At 45.5% G+C, this 15,882-nt stretch overlaps 1 protein-coding gene across 2 annotated transcripts in view; it reads right to left on the reverse strand.

Annotated features, from left to right (window-relative positions):
• MDGA2 (MAM domain containing glycosylphosphatidylinositol anchor 2) overlaps positions 1 to 15,882 on the reverse strand; it is a 1,083,460-nt gene that overhangs the window by 379,635 nt on the left and 687,943 nt on the right. The gene's annotated exons all lie outside the window — the stretch shown is intronic.

The raw sequence follows: 15,882 nt of genomic DNA on the forward strand, positions 1-15,882 counted from the left end.
GCGCACACAGAAGGATTTGTCTTTTGACCTACACTCCTGGTTCATGAAGAAGCACACACCTCTTTGCACGAATCAGGAAATTCTGACTCCAGCATTCCAACAACCCCAGTTTTGAGCAATGCCAGCATTGAACAAAGCCAGACTTGATGAATTGGGATGAAAAGATGGTGCTCAAGTGGAATCCTAACCTTTTATACAAAATATTGGTAAGAACTTGACAATCAATTATAGAGGGGTGAACCCACTATGTAATTAGCGCCGGTGCAAGGTTTCAGCCTGGATTCATGCAGCTTTAATCAGATCGCCTTTCTCCTACCAAATCTTAACAATAGTCACCCAGTCTCTCTGAAGTCTGTTTATCTGATGAAGGGAAAAGTCAAGACTCAAATGTTATAATTTCATGTGGATTGCATTTACCAATAAAAATTTTAGTTTGCAACTAGTGATGAGCGAATGTGCTCGCCACTACTCGTTACTCGCCCAAGTATCACTGTACTCGGTGTAATTGGTGAGCACAGAGCAATTCCTGGATTATTCGGTGTGAGATTGGGTCTCCGCCCTGCAATTTTGGCGCTCTCTGAAGCGCCAATGAACATGCAGGCATTGTCTGCCATGCACTGTAATACCGCAGCCATCTTTGTTGTCATATTACAGTGATTGGCTGTCCGCACAGCATCGTCAGGTCTATAAGAGACCTGGCGCCACCCTGCTCGGCGCATTCAGCTAAGGACTCAGCTAGTGTAGGGAGAGCTGCTGCTGAGATAGGGTCAGATTTGTTCTTTTATTAGTTAGTGTGGGTCTACCATTATTCATTCCACAAATTCAGATAAACCAACAGTCCTTTTTAGAGCTAATTAGGGGGTATATTGATTGCAGTGCTAGGTAGGCAGAGGAGTCTATGTGCGCATATCCACATCAGTGCAAGGCACTGCATGTGAGTATATAGATCTCACTACATACATCAAAAGGGTCCATTACTGTCTGCTGCTGCCTATTTTATATGTACGTAGCAGCAGGTATTTGTGGCTAGGATAAATTTTTGGGGGCACCTGAATCTTGCTAATTTTATTACAAAGCAATCCAGAGCCCCCTTTTTTTCTACATTTGCTTGGTCACACTGCAGACTACAGCCAGGTCATTTTAATACAACAACGTGAAAATCTAGCAATTTAAAATGGCTTTTTTTGTCCCAGGCATCAGATGTGAGGGCGCAGAAAATTCCATCCTTTTTTTGGTACTGTAGTATTTTTTGGAGTGTCTTACAACATTTTTGGACATCATTTTGCTGACCAAAAAACCTTTAGCTGGCCAAAAAATATTTAGCTACAGTTCTTATATTTATCACTGTGTTTTGTGCGTCACACACATTACATATCATTGCACTAAATATTTTACAATTTAAGTATTCCAACATTTTTTTTTAGTGTCATAGCCTACTTATTGACACAATTTTGGTGGGTCAAAAAAAAATCCAGGCCACATATTTAACAGGGTTCTATTTCCGTCAGACGCCAGATCTATCTGTGGTTTACAAATTGTGACATTTCCGGTCTATATTCCACTGTTTTTGTGGTCTGTTACCCTAGGTGTATACAGCATTTTGGGGTAAAAAAATTAAAAAAAACTCCAAGCCACATATTGAACAGTCTGTTATCTCCGTCAGACGCCTGGTCTATCTGTGCTCTACAAATAGTTGCTTTTCAGGCCTACATTCCACTTTTTTGGCTGTCCGCTTCCCTAGGTCTATACAGTATTTTGGGGTAAAAAACAAAAAAAACCTCCAGGCCACATATTGAACAGTCTGCTATCTCTGTCAGATGCCTGCTGTATCTGTGCTCTACAAACAGTTGTTTTTCAGGCCTACATTCCACTTTTTTTGCTGTCTGCTACCCTAGGTCTATACACTATTTTGGCGTAAAAATAAAAAAATATAAGCCACGTATTGAACAGTCTGGTATCGCTATCAAACGCCTGATCTATTTGTGGCCTACAAATTGTGGCAATTCAGGCCAACATTCCACTGTATTTGCTGTCTGTTACCCTAGTTCTGTACACTATTCTGAGGTATAAAATAAAAAAATACAGGCCCCATATTGAAGAGTGTGATATCTCCGTCAGACTCCTGGTCTATCTGCGCTCTACAAATAGTTGCTTTTCAGGCCTACATTCCACATATTTGCTGTCTGCTGCCCTAGGTCTATACACTATTTTGGGGTAAAAAAATTTTTAAATACTCCAGGCCACATATTGAACAGTCTGTTATCTCTGTCAGACGCCTGATCTATCTGTGCGCTACAAATTGTTGCTTTTCAGGCCAACATTCCACTGCATTTGCTGTCTGCTTCCCTAGGTCTATACACTATTTTGGGGTAAAAAATAAAAATAATACAGGCCATGTATTGAACAGTCTGGTATCGGTGTCAGATGCCTGACCTACTTGTGCCCTACAAATTGTGGCAATTCAGGCCTACATTCCACTGTATTTGCTGTCTGTTACCCTAGTTCTGTACACTATTTTGGGGTGTAAAATAAAAAAAATACAGGCCACATATTGAACAGTCTGTTATCTCTGTCAGACGCCTGGTCTATCTGTGCGCTACAAATTGTTGCTTTTCAGGCCTACATTCCACTGCATTTGCTGTCTGCTTCCCTAGGTCTATACACTATTTTGGGATAAAAAATAAAAAAAGCCAGCCACATATTGAACACTCTGGTATCTCTGTGACACGCCTCATCCATCTGTGGCCTACAAATTGTGTCATTAGATTAGAGTCGAGGCTTGCATTCACCTTTTTAGTAAAATGGGCAAAGCGCGTGGCACGGAACGGGGAAGTGGACATGATGGTGATGGTGCATGCAGAGGTCGAGGCTGTGGGCAAGCTGAAAGTGGGCCACAACAATCACCCACATCTTATCGCAACAGATTCCTGTCAGAATTCATAGGGCACGGCAGAACAGCACTCTTGACACCAGAGCAGCATGAAAAGGTAGAAGGTTGGATGGCTGATAATGCTTCCAGTCACTTTGCTACCACCACCAGCACCCTGTCTTCCACACGGCCAAGTCTGAGTAGCCGTGACTCTTGATTGCATATTTCTCACCCTGATCCTCCTCCCTCCCACCATGCTGAGTGCCCTCGGACATCACTTGGACACTTCGAAGAGTTGGTCACTTTTCAATTTATTGATTCAGGCCTTTCTCCTGGTCCACTTGAAAAGAGGCAAGATGAGATTCCATGTAGCAATGCCTAAATATTTGAGCAGCCATGGTCAGTCAAAGGCGACAGTGTTAACGTATTACAAGAGGTGGACGATAATGAGACACAATTGCCAGAAACTCAGGAGTAGGACCAGGGTGCAGAAGTGGATGAAGAGGTGGTGGATGATATAGTAACTGACCCAGCCTGGCAGGAGGGCATGCAGAGAGAGGACAGCAGCACACAGCGGGATGAAGGTGTAGCATCCCAACAGGCAGGAAGACACAGTATGGTGTCCGCAAGCAGAAGGCGGGCAACCTTTCCACGCAACACCAACATGATGGAAGTTGCCAGTCCAACTGTAAGGTCTTCCTGAGTCTGGTTGTTTTTTAAAGACTCTGTCGATAACCCCAAACAGGCAATTTGCAACAACTGTCATGTCCGCATCAGCAGGGGTAGCAAAACTACCAGCCTGACCACCACCAGCATGATCAAGCACATAGCAGCAAGGCACCAGGAACAGTGTCTGCGGGTAACACTTCTTCTTCCACTGTTGTGCATGAAAGTCAATCCCCTGTCCACGGTGCATGTGAAGATGCCTCTAGCCCTGCACCTGCCGTTACCCAAACTCAACTAGCACCATCATCGAGCACGTCCACGTCCTTGTCCTAGCGCAGCCTTCAGTTGTCCATACCACAGTCATTGGAATGCAAGCAGAAGAACGCCTCCAACTCCCCACAGGCCAGAGTACTAAATTCACAAATTTCTCACCTGCTTGTGCTCAAAATGTTGCTTTTTAGGCTCATGGAGATGGAAGCTTTCTGCAGCCTGATGGCGGCGGCTGTTATGTTTGCTAATGACAGGTGTTATGAAGGCAATCCAGAAACACAGTGTGCTTAGCGATCAGAGCGCACACAGTGATCTGACAAATACCCAAAAATACAAGAACGAGCTCTGAGACGTGGAATCTCTGTAGACTGCACACCTGATCCTATCCTAAACACAACTAAAAGCGGCTGTGGATTGCGCCTAACAACTACCTAGGCAACTCGGCACAGCCTAAGAAACTAGCTAGCCTGAAGATAGAAAAATAGGCCTGACTTGCCCCAGAGAAATTCCCCAAAGGAAAAGGCAGCCCCCCACATATAATGACTGTGAGTAAGATGAAAAGACAAAACGTAGGGATGAAATAGATTCAGCAAAGTGGGGCCCGATATTCTAGGACAGAGCGAGGACAGTAAAGCGAACTTTGCAGTCTACAAAAAACCCTAAAGCAAAACCACGCAAAGGGGGCAAAAAAAACCACCGTGCCGAACTAACGGCACGGCGGTACACCCTTTGCGTCTCAGAGCTTCCAGCAAAACAAAAGACAAGCTGGACAGAAAAAAAGCAACAAAAAAGCAAAAAGCACTTAGCTATACAGAGCAGCAGGTCACAGGAACAATCAGGAGAAGCTCAGATCCAACACTGAAACATTGACAAGGAGCAAGGATAGCAGCATCAGGCGGAGTTAAGTAATGAAGCAGTTAACGAGCTCACCAGAACACCTGAGGGAGGAAGCTCAGAAGCTGCAGTACCACTTGTGACCACAGGAGTGAATTCAGCCACAGAATTCACAACAGTACTTCCCCCTTGAGGAGGGGTCACCGAACCCTCACCAGAGCCCCCAGGCCGACCAGGATGAGCCGCATGAAAGGCACGAACAAGATCGGAAGCATGAACATCAGAGGCAAAAACCCAGGAATTATCTTCCTGAGCATAACCCTTCCATTTAACCAGATACTGGAGTTTCCGTCTAGAAACACGAGAATCCAAAATCTTCTCCACAATATACTCCAATTCCCCCTCCACCAAAACCGGGGCAGGAGGCTCAACAGATGGAACCATAGGTGCCACGTATCTCCGCAACAACGACCTATGGAATACATTATGTATGGAAAAGGAGTCTGGGAGGGTCAAACGAAAAGACACAGGATTGAGAACCTCAGAAATCCTATACGGACCAATAAAACGAGGTTTAAATTTAGGAGAGGAAACCTTCATAGGAATATGACGAGAAGATAACCAAACCAGATCCCCAACACGAAGTCGGGGACCCACACGGCGTCTGCGATTAGCGAAAAGTTGAGCTTTCTCCTGGGACAAGATCAAATTGTCCACTACCTGAGTCCAGATCTGCTGCAACCTATCCACCACAGAATCCACACCAGGACAGTCCGAAGACTCAACCTGTCCTGAAGAGAAACGAGGATGGAACCCAGAATTGCAAAAAAATGGAGAAACCAAGGTAGCCGAGCTGGCCCGATTATTAAGGGCGAACTCAGCCAACGGCAAAAAGGACACCCAATCATCCTGGTCTGCAGAAACAAAACATCTCAGATATGTTTCCAAGGTCTGATTGGTTCGTTCGGTCTGGCCATTAGTCTGAGGATGGAAGCCGAGGAAAAGGATAGGTCAATGCCCATCCTACCACAAAAGGCTCGCCAAAACCTTGAAACAAACTGGGAACCTCTGTCAGAAACAATATTCTCAGGAATGCCATGCAACCGAACCACATGCTGAAAGAACAATGGTACCAAATCAGAGGAGGAAGGCAATTTAGCCAAGGGCACCAGATGGACCATTTTAGAAAAGCGATCACAGACCACCCAAATGACTGACATCTTTTGAGAAACGGGAAGGTCAGAAATGAAATCCATCGAAATATGTGTCCAGGGCCTCTTTGGGACCGGCAAGGGCAAAAGCAACCCACTGGCACGAGAACAGCAGGGCTTAGCCCTAGCACAAATCCCACAGGACTGCACAAAAGTACGTACATCCCGTGACAGAGATGGCCACCAGAAGGATCTAGCCACTAACTCTCTGGTACCAAAGATTCCAGGATGACCAGCCAACACCGAACAATGAAGTTCAGAGATAAGTTTATTAGTCCACCTATCAGGGACGAACAGTTTCTCTGCTGGACAACGATCAGGTTTATTCGCCTGAAATTTTTGCAGCACCCGCCGCAAATCAGGGGAGATGGCAGACACAATGACTCCTTCCTTGAGGATACCCGCTGGCTCAGATAAACCCGGAGAGTCGGGCACAAAACTCCTAGACAGAGCATCCGCCTTCACATTTTTAGAGCCCGGAAGGTACGAAATCACAAAGTCGAAGCGGGCAAAAAATAACGACCAACGGGCCTGTCTAGGATTCAAGCGCTTGGCAGACTCGAGATAAGTCAAGTTCTTATGATCAGTCAATACCACCACGCGATGCTTAGCTCCTTCAAGCCAATGACGCCACTCCTCGAATGCCCACTTCATGGCCAGCAACTCTCGATTGCCCACATCATAATTACGCTCAGCGGGCGAAAACTTCCTGGAAAAGAAAGCACATGGTTTCATCACTGAGCAATCAGAGCGCCAGGAAAAACGCATCGACACTACTCAATGCAGGGTCTCCTGGCGCAAGAGAAAATGCCCAGTCTTGAGGGTCGCCGCGCAAAAAAGAAATAATAATCAAAACCTGTTGAATAGGATTACCAGAAGAATGAGGTTTCAAGGCCAGAAATAGCTTACAATTATTTTTGAAACTTAGAAACTTAGTTCTATCTCCAAAAAACAAATCAGGAATAGGAATTCTTGGTTCTAACATAGATTTCTGATCAATAGTATCTTGAATTTTTTGTACATTTATAACGAGATTATCCATTGAAGAGCACAGACCCTGAATATCCATGTCCACACCTGTGTCCAGAATCACCCAAATGTCTAGGGGAAAAAAAAAAGTGAACACAGAGCAGAAAAAAAAAAAAAAAATGATGTCAGAACTTTTTCTTTCCCTCTATTGAGAATCATTAGTTTGGCTCCTTGTACTGTTATGTTTGCTAATGACAGGTGTTATGAAGGCAATCCAGAAACACAGTGTGCTTAGCGATCAGAGCGCACACAGTGATCTGACAAATACCCAAAAATACAAGAACGAGCTCTGAGACGTGGAAACTCTGTAGACTGCACACCTGATCCTATCCTAAACACAACTAAAAGCGGCTGTGGATTGCGCCTAACAACTACCTAGGCAACTCGGCACAGCCTAAGAAACTAGCTAGCCTGAAGATAGAAAAATAGGCCTGACTTGCCCCAGAGAAATTCCCCAAAGGAAAAGGCAGCCCCCCACATATAATGACTGTGAGTAAGATGAAAAGACAAAACGTAGGGATGAAATAGATTCAGCAAAATGGGGCCCGATATTCTAGGACAGAGCGAGGACAGTAAAGCGAACTTTGCAGTCTACAAAAAACCCTAAAGCAAAACCACGCAAAGGGGGCAAAAAAAAACCACCGTGCCGAACTAACGGCACGGCGGTACACCCTTTGCGTCTCAGAGCTTCCAGCAAAACAAAAGACAAGCTGGACAGAAAAAAAGCAACAAAAAAGCAAAAAGCACTTAGCTATACAGAGCAGCAGGTCACAGGAACAATCAGGAGAAGCTCAGATCCAACACTGAAACATTGACAAGGAGCAAGGATAGCAGCATCAGGCGGAGTTAAGTAATGAAGCAGTTAACGAGCTCACCAGAACACCTGAGGGAGGAAGCTCAGAAGCTGCAGTACCACTTGTGACCACAGGAGTGAATTCAGCCACAGAATTCACAACAGGCGGCCTTCCCAAGGTATTCGGTCCCCAGCCGCCACTATTCCTCCATGTGTTCTGTCCCGGCATTTCACAAGAACATGTCCCACAACATTAGCCTTGCCCTCAACAATGTTGTTACTGGGAAAGTCCATCTAACCACGGACATGTGGACAAGTGCTTGTGGGCAGGGACAATACATCTCACTGACGGCACACTGGATTAACAAAGTGGAAGCCGGGACCCAGTCGGACCTTGGGATGGTGCACATCCTCCCAACCCCTGAGGATTGCGGGCCCTACATCAATCTGGGTTGCCCCCACAGTCTACAGCTCCTGCACCTCCTCCTCCGCCTCCTCTTCAGCCTCCATTTCTGAAAGTAGCTCACCAGTCACAAGCTGGAAGCACTGCAGCACTGCTTCAGCTAAGCGCCAACAGGCTGTGTTGAAGCTAATCTGCTTAGGTGACAAACCACACAATGCTGAAGAGTTGTGGACATCTCTGAAAGAGCAGTCAGATCTGTGGCTGACACCGCTGAACCTACAGCCAGGCATGGTCATGTTTGACAATGGCCGGAACCTGGTGGCGGCTCTGAGAAGAGGCGAGCTCACACACCTGCCCTGCCTGGCCCATGTTTTTAACCTCATGATTCAGCATTTTCTCAAAACCTGCCCGGAGCTGCCCGATCTGCTTATGAAAGTACGTCGACTGTTTGCCCATTTTAGAAAGTCAGCTACAGCTTCAGCCGCTCTTGCCGTGCGTGAGTGATGCCCCCATGCATTGGAACTCTACACTGCATATGTTGGAAAAGATTTGTGAGCAGAAGAGGGCAGTTGTTGACTACCAGCATCAACAAGGCCATCGTTATCTGGTTCAGACTCCACACATAAGATCTCAGGAGTGGACATGGATATCAGACATCTGTACCATCCTACAAAACTTTGAGGAGTCCACCAATATGGTGAGCGGCGATGACGCCATAATTAGCGCCACCATCTCGCTTCTCTGCATTCTGAAAAGCTCTCTGCTCACAATGAAAGAGGATGCATTGCAGGCAGAGCATGAGGACATGGAGCAAGGAACTATGCAGGGTGATTACACACAGCCCAGCCTCATGTCATCCCAAAGTGAATATGAGGAAGAGGAAGAACAGGAGCTACTTTCATGCGATATAGACGGTACTACAAGCACAACTGTCATACCGTCTGTTCAGTGTGGATGGCCTGAGGACAGGAGGAAGAGGAGGACACCTTGGTCACTAGTCCTGTTGTTGAGGACACGTAAGGCCTTCCTGTTACCAGTCTGCCATGCATGTCTAGCATTATGTTGTGCTGCCTTTCCCGTGATCCTCGTATTGTAAAAATTTTGGGTGACAAATATTGGGTATTGTAAAAATTACTGGGTAGTGACACTTTTAGACCCATGCTACAAGGAGAACTTTCAATCTCTTGTTTCAGAGGCAGACAGGTGTACTAAAAAGGTGCAGTACCAGAGGGCCATTGTTGCAGAATTATTAAAAAAAATTCCCATCTGAAAACGTTGGCAGCAGACGTCACAGTGCATTGGAAAACCAAGCAGTACAGGCGAGAGAGAACTCCAATCCAGCAGTGGCAGGGCAACACTGGCAAAGTTCTGAGACAGTTTTCTCAGACCCTCCCATCGCCCTGGCCCAGAGGCGCGGGGTAATGTCACAAGGAATGGAATGTTTGGGAACATGGTGAGGGAGTACCTTGCTGACCGTACCAACATCCTCCGTGATTCCTCTGTACCTTTGAATTATTGGGTATTCAAGCTGGACACGTGGCATGAACTGGCTCTCTATGCTTTGCAGGTCCTGGCATGCCCTGCTGCTAGCGTTTTGTCAGAGCGGATTTTTAGTGCCGCTGGTGGAATTATAACAGATAAGCGCATTCGCCTGTTAAATGAAAATGCAGACAGGCTGACTCTTATAAAAATGAACAAGGGCTGGGTTGGGCAAGACTTCTCTACACCACCAAATGACAGCGAAACATAACCTCCAATACAATGTCTTTTTGGGAGGTGTATTTCCATGCACCTCTTCACACCCACACATGGGTATATGCTTCCTGATTTTGGCTATTTGGTGTCCTCCTCCTTCTCCTCATCCTCATCATCCACCACCACTAGAATGCCAGGGTGAATGTGTTCTGTGATGCTACAGCCAGTCTATTTTTTTGCAAGGGTGTCTATGAGACCCGTACATTTTTTTTTAAAAATGTACCCCCCATGGAAAAATGTTTGTTAGCCCATGCACTTAGTGCATGGGCATTCCAAGTATAGGAGACCCGCTCCTTTAACCTCTTCATGACCCCAGCTTTTTTCAGTTTTGCATTTTCATTTTTCGCTCCCCTCCTTTCCTGGGCCATAACTTTTTTATTTTTCTGTAAATATGGCCATTAGGGTTGAGCGAAACGGGTCGAACATTTTCAAAAGTCGCCGACTTTTGGCTAAGTCGGGGTTTCATGAAACCCGATCCGACCCCTGTGCGGGGTCGGCCATGCGGTACGCGACTTTCGCGCCAAAGTCGCGTTTCAATGACGCGAAAAGCGCCATTTCTCAGCCAATGAAGGTAAACGCAGAGTGTGGGCAGCGTGATGACATAGGTCCTGGTCCCCACCATCTTAGAGAAGGGCATTGCAGTGATTGGCTTGCTGTCTGCGACGTCACAGGGGCTATAAAGAGGCGTTCCCGCCGACCGCCATCTTACTGCTGCTGATCTGAGCTTAGGGAGAGGTTGCTGCCGCTTTGTCAGAAGCAGGGATAGCGTTAGGCAGGGTCCATTAACCACAAAACCGCTTGTGCTGCAGCGATTTGCACTGTCCAACACCACCCTCGGTGTGCAGGGACAGTGGAAGTTTTTTTTTTTTTTTTTTTCCCCTCAGCGCTGTAGCTCATTGGGCTGCCCTAGAAGGCTCCCTGATAGCTGCATTGCTGTGTGTACGCCGCTGTGCAAACCAACTGCTTTTTTCAAAGCACAAATCCTCTTGTTCCTTCCTTTCTGCACAGCTATCTTTTTTGTTTGTCCACACTTTTTATTTCATTTGTGCATCAGTCCACTCCTTATTGCTGCCTGCCATACCTGGCTGAGATTACTGCAGGCAGGGAGATAGTAGCTGCCTGCCATACCTGGCTGAGATTACTGCAGGCAGGGAGATAGTAATTGTAGGACATTCCTGTTTTTTTTTTTTTTTTTTTTTTTGGTGGGAGATTAAGATTGGCAATTTGGCATTTCTGCTAGAGTGCCATCCCTGTGTGTGCCATCTCTCTCACATAGTGGGCCATAGAAAGCCTTTTCATTTTTCTGTATTTTTTTTTGTGGGGTGTATAAATTCTCCCTGATAAAAATACAGTGGGAGATTAATATTGGCCTTTGGGCTTGTGTGCCAGTCCTGAGTGTGCCATCTCTCTCACAAATAGTGGGCCATAGAAAGCCTATTTTATTTTTTTTTGGGTTTTATAAATTCTCCCTGAAAAAAAGGGAGATTAATATTGGCCTCTGGGCTTGTGTGCCAGTCCTGAGCGTGCCATCTGTGCCAGCCCTGAGCGTGCCATCTCTCTCACAAATAGTGGGCCATAGAAAGCCTATTTATTTTTTTTTTTGGTTTTATAAATTCTCCCTGAAAAAAAGGGAGATTAATATTGGCCTCTGGGCTTGTGTGCCAGTCCTGAGCGTGCCATCTGTGCCAGCCCTGAGCGTGCCATCTCTCTCACAAATAGTGGGCCATAGAAAGCCTATTTATTTTTTTTTTTGGTTTTATAAATTCTCCCTGAAAAAAAGGGAGATTAATATTGGCCTCTGGGCTTGTGTGCCAGTCCTGAGCGTGCCATCTGTGCCAGCCCTGAGCGTGCCATCTCTCTCACAAATAGTGGGCCATAGAAAGCCTATTTAATTTTTTTTTTTGTTTTATAAATTTTCCCTGAAAAAAGGGAGATTAATATTGGCCTCTGGGCTTGTGTGCCAGTTGTGAGCGTGCCATCTGTGCCAGTCCTGAGCGTGCCATCTCTCTCACAAATAGTGGGCCATAGAAAGCCTATTTAATTTTTTTTTTGGTTTTATAAATTTTCCCTGAAAAAAGGGAGATTAATATTGGCCTCTGGGCTTGTGTGCCAGTTGTGAGCGTGCCATCTGTGCCAGTCCTGAGCGTGCCATCTCTCTCACAAATAGTGGGCCATAGAAAGCCTATTTAAATATTTTTTTGGTTTTATAAATTCTCCCAGAAAAAAAGGGAGATTAATATTGGCCTCTGGGCTTCTGTGCCAGTCCTGAGCGTGCCATCTGTGCCAGTCCTGAGCGTCCCATCTCTCTCACAAATAGTGGGCCATAGAAAGCCTATTTTTTTTTTTTTTTGGGTTTTAGAAATTCTCCCTGGAAAAAAAAAGGGAGATTAATATTGCCCTTTGGGCTTGTGTGCCAGTACTAAGCGTTCCATCTCTCTCTCTCTCTCAGTCAGTGGGCCATAGAACGCCTATTTTTGGTTTTATTTGTTTTCTAAATTCTCCCTGAAAAAATCATTTTATTTTATTTGGTTTCTAAATTCTTCCTGATAAAATCATATTTTTTTTATTATTTTTTTTTCTAAAGTCTCCCTGAAAAAAAAAAAAAAAAAACAACCAAAAAAAACAGTGGGAGATTAATATTGGCCTTTCTGCTTGTGTGCCAGTCTTGACTCCTGGGTGTGCCATCTCTCTCTCTCTCTCTCTCTCTCTCCAATTGTGGTCCATAGAAAGCCTATATTTTTTTTCCTTGATTTGGGTTCTAAAATCTACCAGAGAAAATAACTACATCAATCATTGGTAGAAAAATATTGGCCTCTGGGTTTGTGTGCCACTCCTGACTCCTGTGTGCGTCATCTCTCAGTCAGTGGGCCATAGAACGCCTATTTTTGTTTTTATTTGTTTTATAAATTCTCCCTGAAAAAATCATTTTATTTTATTTGGTTTCTAAATTCTTCCTGATAAAATCATATTTTTTTTATTATTTTTTTTTCTAAAGTCTCCCTGAAAAAAAAACAAAAAAAACAAACAAAAAAAACAGTGGGAGATTAATATTGGCCTTTCTGCTTGTGTGCCAGTCTTGACTCCTGGGTGTGCCATCTCTCTCTCTCTCTCTCTCTCTCTCCAATTGTGGTCCATAGAAAGCCTATATTTTTTTTCCTTGATTTGGGTTCCAAAATCTACCAGAGAAAATAACTACATCAATCATTGGTAGAAAAATATTGGCCTCTGGGCTTGTGTGCCACTCCTGACTCCTGTGTGCGTCATCTCTCAGTCAGTGGGCCATAGAACGCCTATTTTTGTTTTTATTTGTTTTATAAATTCTCCCTGAAAAAATCATTTTATTTTATTTGGTTTCTAAATTCTTCCTGATAAAATCATATTTTTTTTATTATTTTTTTTTCTAAAGTCTCCCTGAAAAAAAAAAAAAACAAAAAAAAAAAACAAAACCCCCCCAAAAATGGGAGATTAATATTGGCCTTTCTGCTTGTGTGCCAGTCTTGACTCCTGGGTGTGCCATCTCTCTCTCTCTCTCTCTCTCTCTCCAATTGTGGTCCATAGAAAGCCTACATTTTTTTTCCTTGATTTGGGTTCCAAAATCTACCAGAGAAAATAACTCCATCAATCATTGGTAGAAAAATATTGGCCTCTGGGCTTGTGTGCCACTCCTGATTCCTGTGTGCGTCATCTCTCACTCAGTGGCCCATAGAAAGCATATAGTTTGTTACATTTGTTTTCTAAATTCTCCCTGCAAAAATCTATTTTTTTTTTTTGGGGGTTTCTAAAGTGTTCCTGAAAAAAATAAAAAAAAAAAATAAATAATAGTGTGACATTAATATTAACATTTGTGCTTCAGTGACAGTCCTGCGTGTGGGGCATCTCTCTAATTTGCAGCCACCAAAAAAAGAGTGTGTAACATTGGGCCTGATTTTCGCTGTGGTCTCACCAACCTGTAAAGGGGTAGCTAAATCATACTGAAGTTATAGCTCACCGTGTAAGTTGTGTGACTGCAACAAATAACGTTAGTTTGGTTACGTTTTTAAAACAATGAGGAAGTCTAGTGGAAGAGGTCGTGGCCGGGGGCGTTCATTGTCAGCTGGTAATGAGGGTAGTGGTAGTGGTGGAGCATCAGGTGGTCGTGGGGAAAAAAATATTGCACCTAAGTCTGGAGCTGTGGAGCCAGGTTCGTCGTCCGGCTACACAAGGCCTCGAACGCTCCCTTTTCTGGGATTAGGAAAACCGCTTTTAAAGCCGGAGCAGCAAGAGCAAGTTTTGGCTTATCTTGCTGACTCAGCCTCTAGCTCTTTTGCCTCATCTCGTGAAACTGGTAAAAGTAAAAGCAGCGCGTCGTTAGTGGATGTTCACGGTCAGGGACAAGTCACTTCCTTGTCCTCTTCAGCAAAAACAACAACAGAGAAGAATGCAGCAGGCGACACAACGGGTTACTCCATGGAGCTCTTTACACATACCGTCCCTGGCTTAGAAAGTGAAGCAGTTAACAGTCCATGCCCATTACAAATTGAATCTGACATGGAGTGCACTGACGCACAGCCACAGCCAGACTACTATGCTGGTCCTTTGACTCAGACCACAACATTGCCCTCGCAGGGTGCTGATCAAGAATCAGACCCTGATGAGACTATGTTGCCCCATCACGAACGCTATACCACCGAACGACACGGTGACACAGACGAAGTTGCGCAGGAGGTACAAGAAGAGTTATTAGATGACCCAGTTCTTGACCCCGATTGGCAGCCATTGGGGGAACAGGGTGCAGGCGGCAGCAGTTCTGAAGCAGAGGAGGAGGAGGGGCCGCAGCAGGCATCAACATCGCCACAGGTTCCATCTGCCGGGCCCGTATCTTGCCCAAAACGCGTGGCAAAGCCAAAACCTGGTGGAGGACAGCGTGGCCATCCGGTTAAAGCTCAGTCTGCAATGCCTGAAAAGGTATCCGATGCTAGAAAGAGTGCAGTCTGGCATTTTTTTAAACAACATCCAATTGATCAGCGCAAAGTCATCTGTCAAAAATGTTCTACTTCCTTAAGCAGAGGTCAGAATCTGAAAAGTCTCAATACTAGTTGCATGCATAGACATTTAACCACCATGCATTTGAAAGCTTGGACTAACTACCAAACGTCCCTTAAGGTTGTTGCACCCTCGGCCAATGAAGCTAGTCATCAACGCAACATCCCTTCCGGCAGTGTAGGACCACCATTTAGCGCACCACCTGCTGTATCTGTGCAGGTATCTTTGCCAGGCCAAAGCAGTCAGGGTCAGGGAATCACCAGTTTCGTAGTAGGAAACACTGCATCTAGGGCACCGGCAGCAACAATACCATCTCCCACCGTCTCTCAGTCTGCCATGTCCACCGGCACCCCCGCTAGTTCCACGATCTCCAGCTCTCCAGTCCAGCTCACCCTACATGAGACTATGGTTAGAAAAAGGAAATACTTAGCCTCGCATCCGCGTACACAGGGTTTGAACGCCCACATAGCTAGACTAATCTCGTTAGAGATGATGCCCTACCGGTTAGTTGAAAGCGAAGCTTTCAAAGACCTGATGGACTACGCTGTACCACGCTACGAGCTACCCAGTCGACACTTTTTTTCCAGAAAAGCCATCCCAGCCCTCCACCAGCATGTTAAAGAGCGCATCGTCCATGCACTCAGGCAATCTGTGAGCACAAAGGTGCACCTGACAACAGATGCATGGACCAGTAGGCATGGCCAGGGACGTTACGTGTCCATCACGGCACACTGGGTAAATGTGGTGGATTCAGGGTCCACAGGGGACAGCAAGTTTGGGACAGTTCTGCCTAGCCCACGGTCTAGTAAACAGTTGTCTGTAGCCGTTCGCACCCCCTCCTCCTCCTCCTCCTCCTCGTCCTCCTGCAGAAGCAAGAGCTCGTCCACAGACCGCAGTCGCACAAACACTCCATCCGCACCTGCCACTGTTGCACACCAGGTCTCCCATTATGGGGCAGCTACTGGCATACGTCAGCAGGCTGTATTGGCTATGAAGTGTTTGGGCGACAATAGACACACCGCGGAAGTTC

This window comes from Ranitomeya imitator, chromosome 1 (genome assembly GCF_032444005.1).
Source record: "Ranitomeya imitator isolate aRanImi1 chromosome 1, aRanImi1.pri, whole genome shotgun sequence".
Taxonomy (NCBI): Eukaryota; Metazoa; Chordata; class Amphibia; order Anura; family Dendrobatidae; genus Ranitomeya; species Ranitomeya imitator.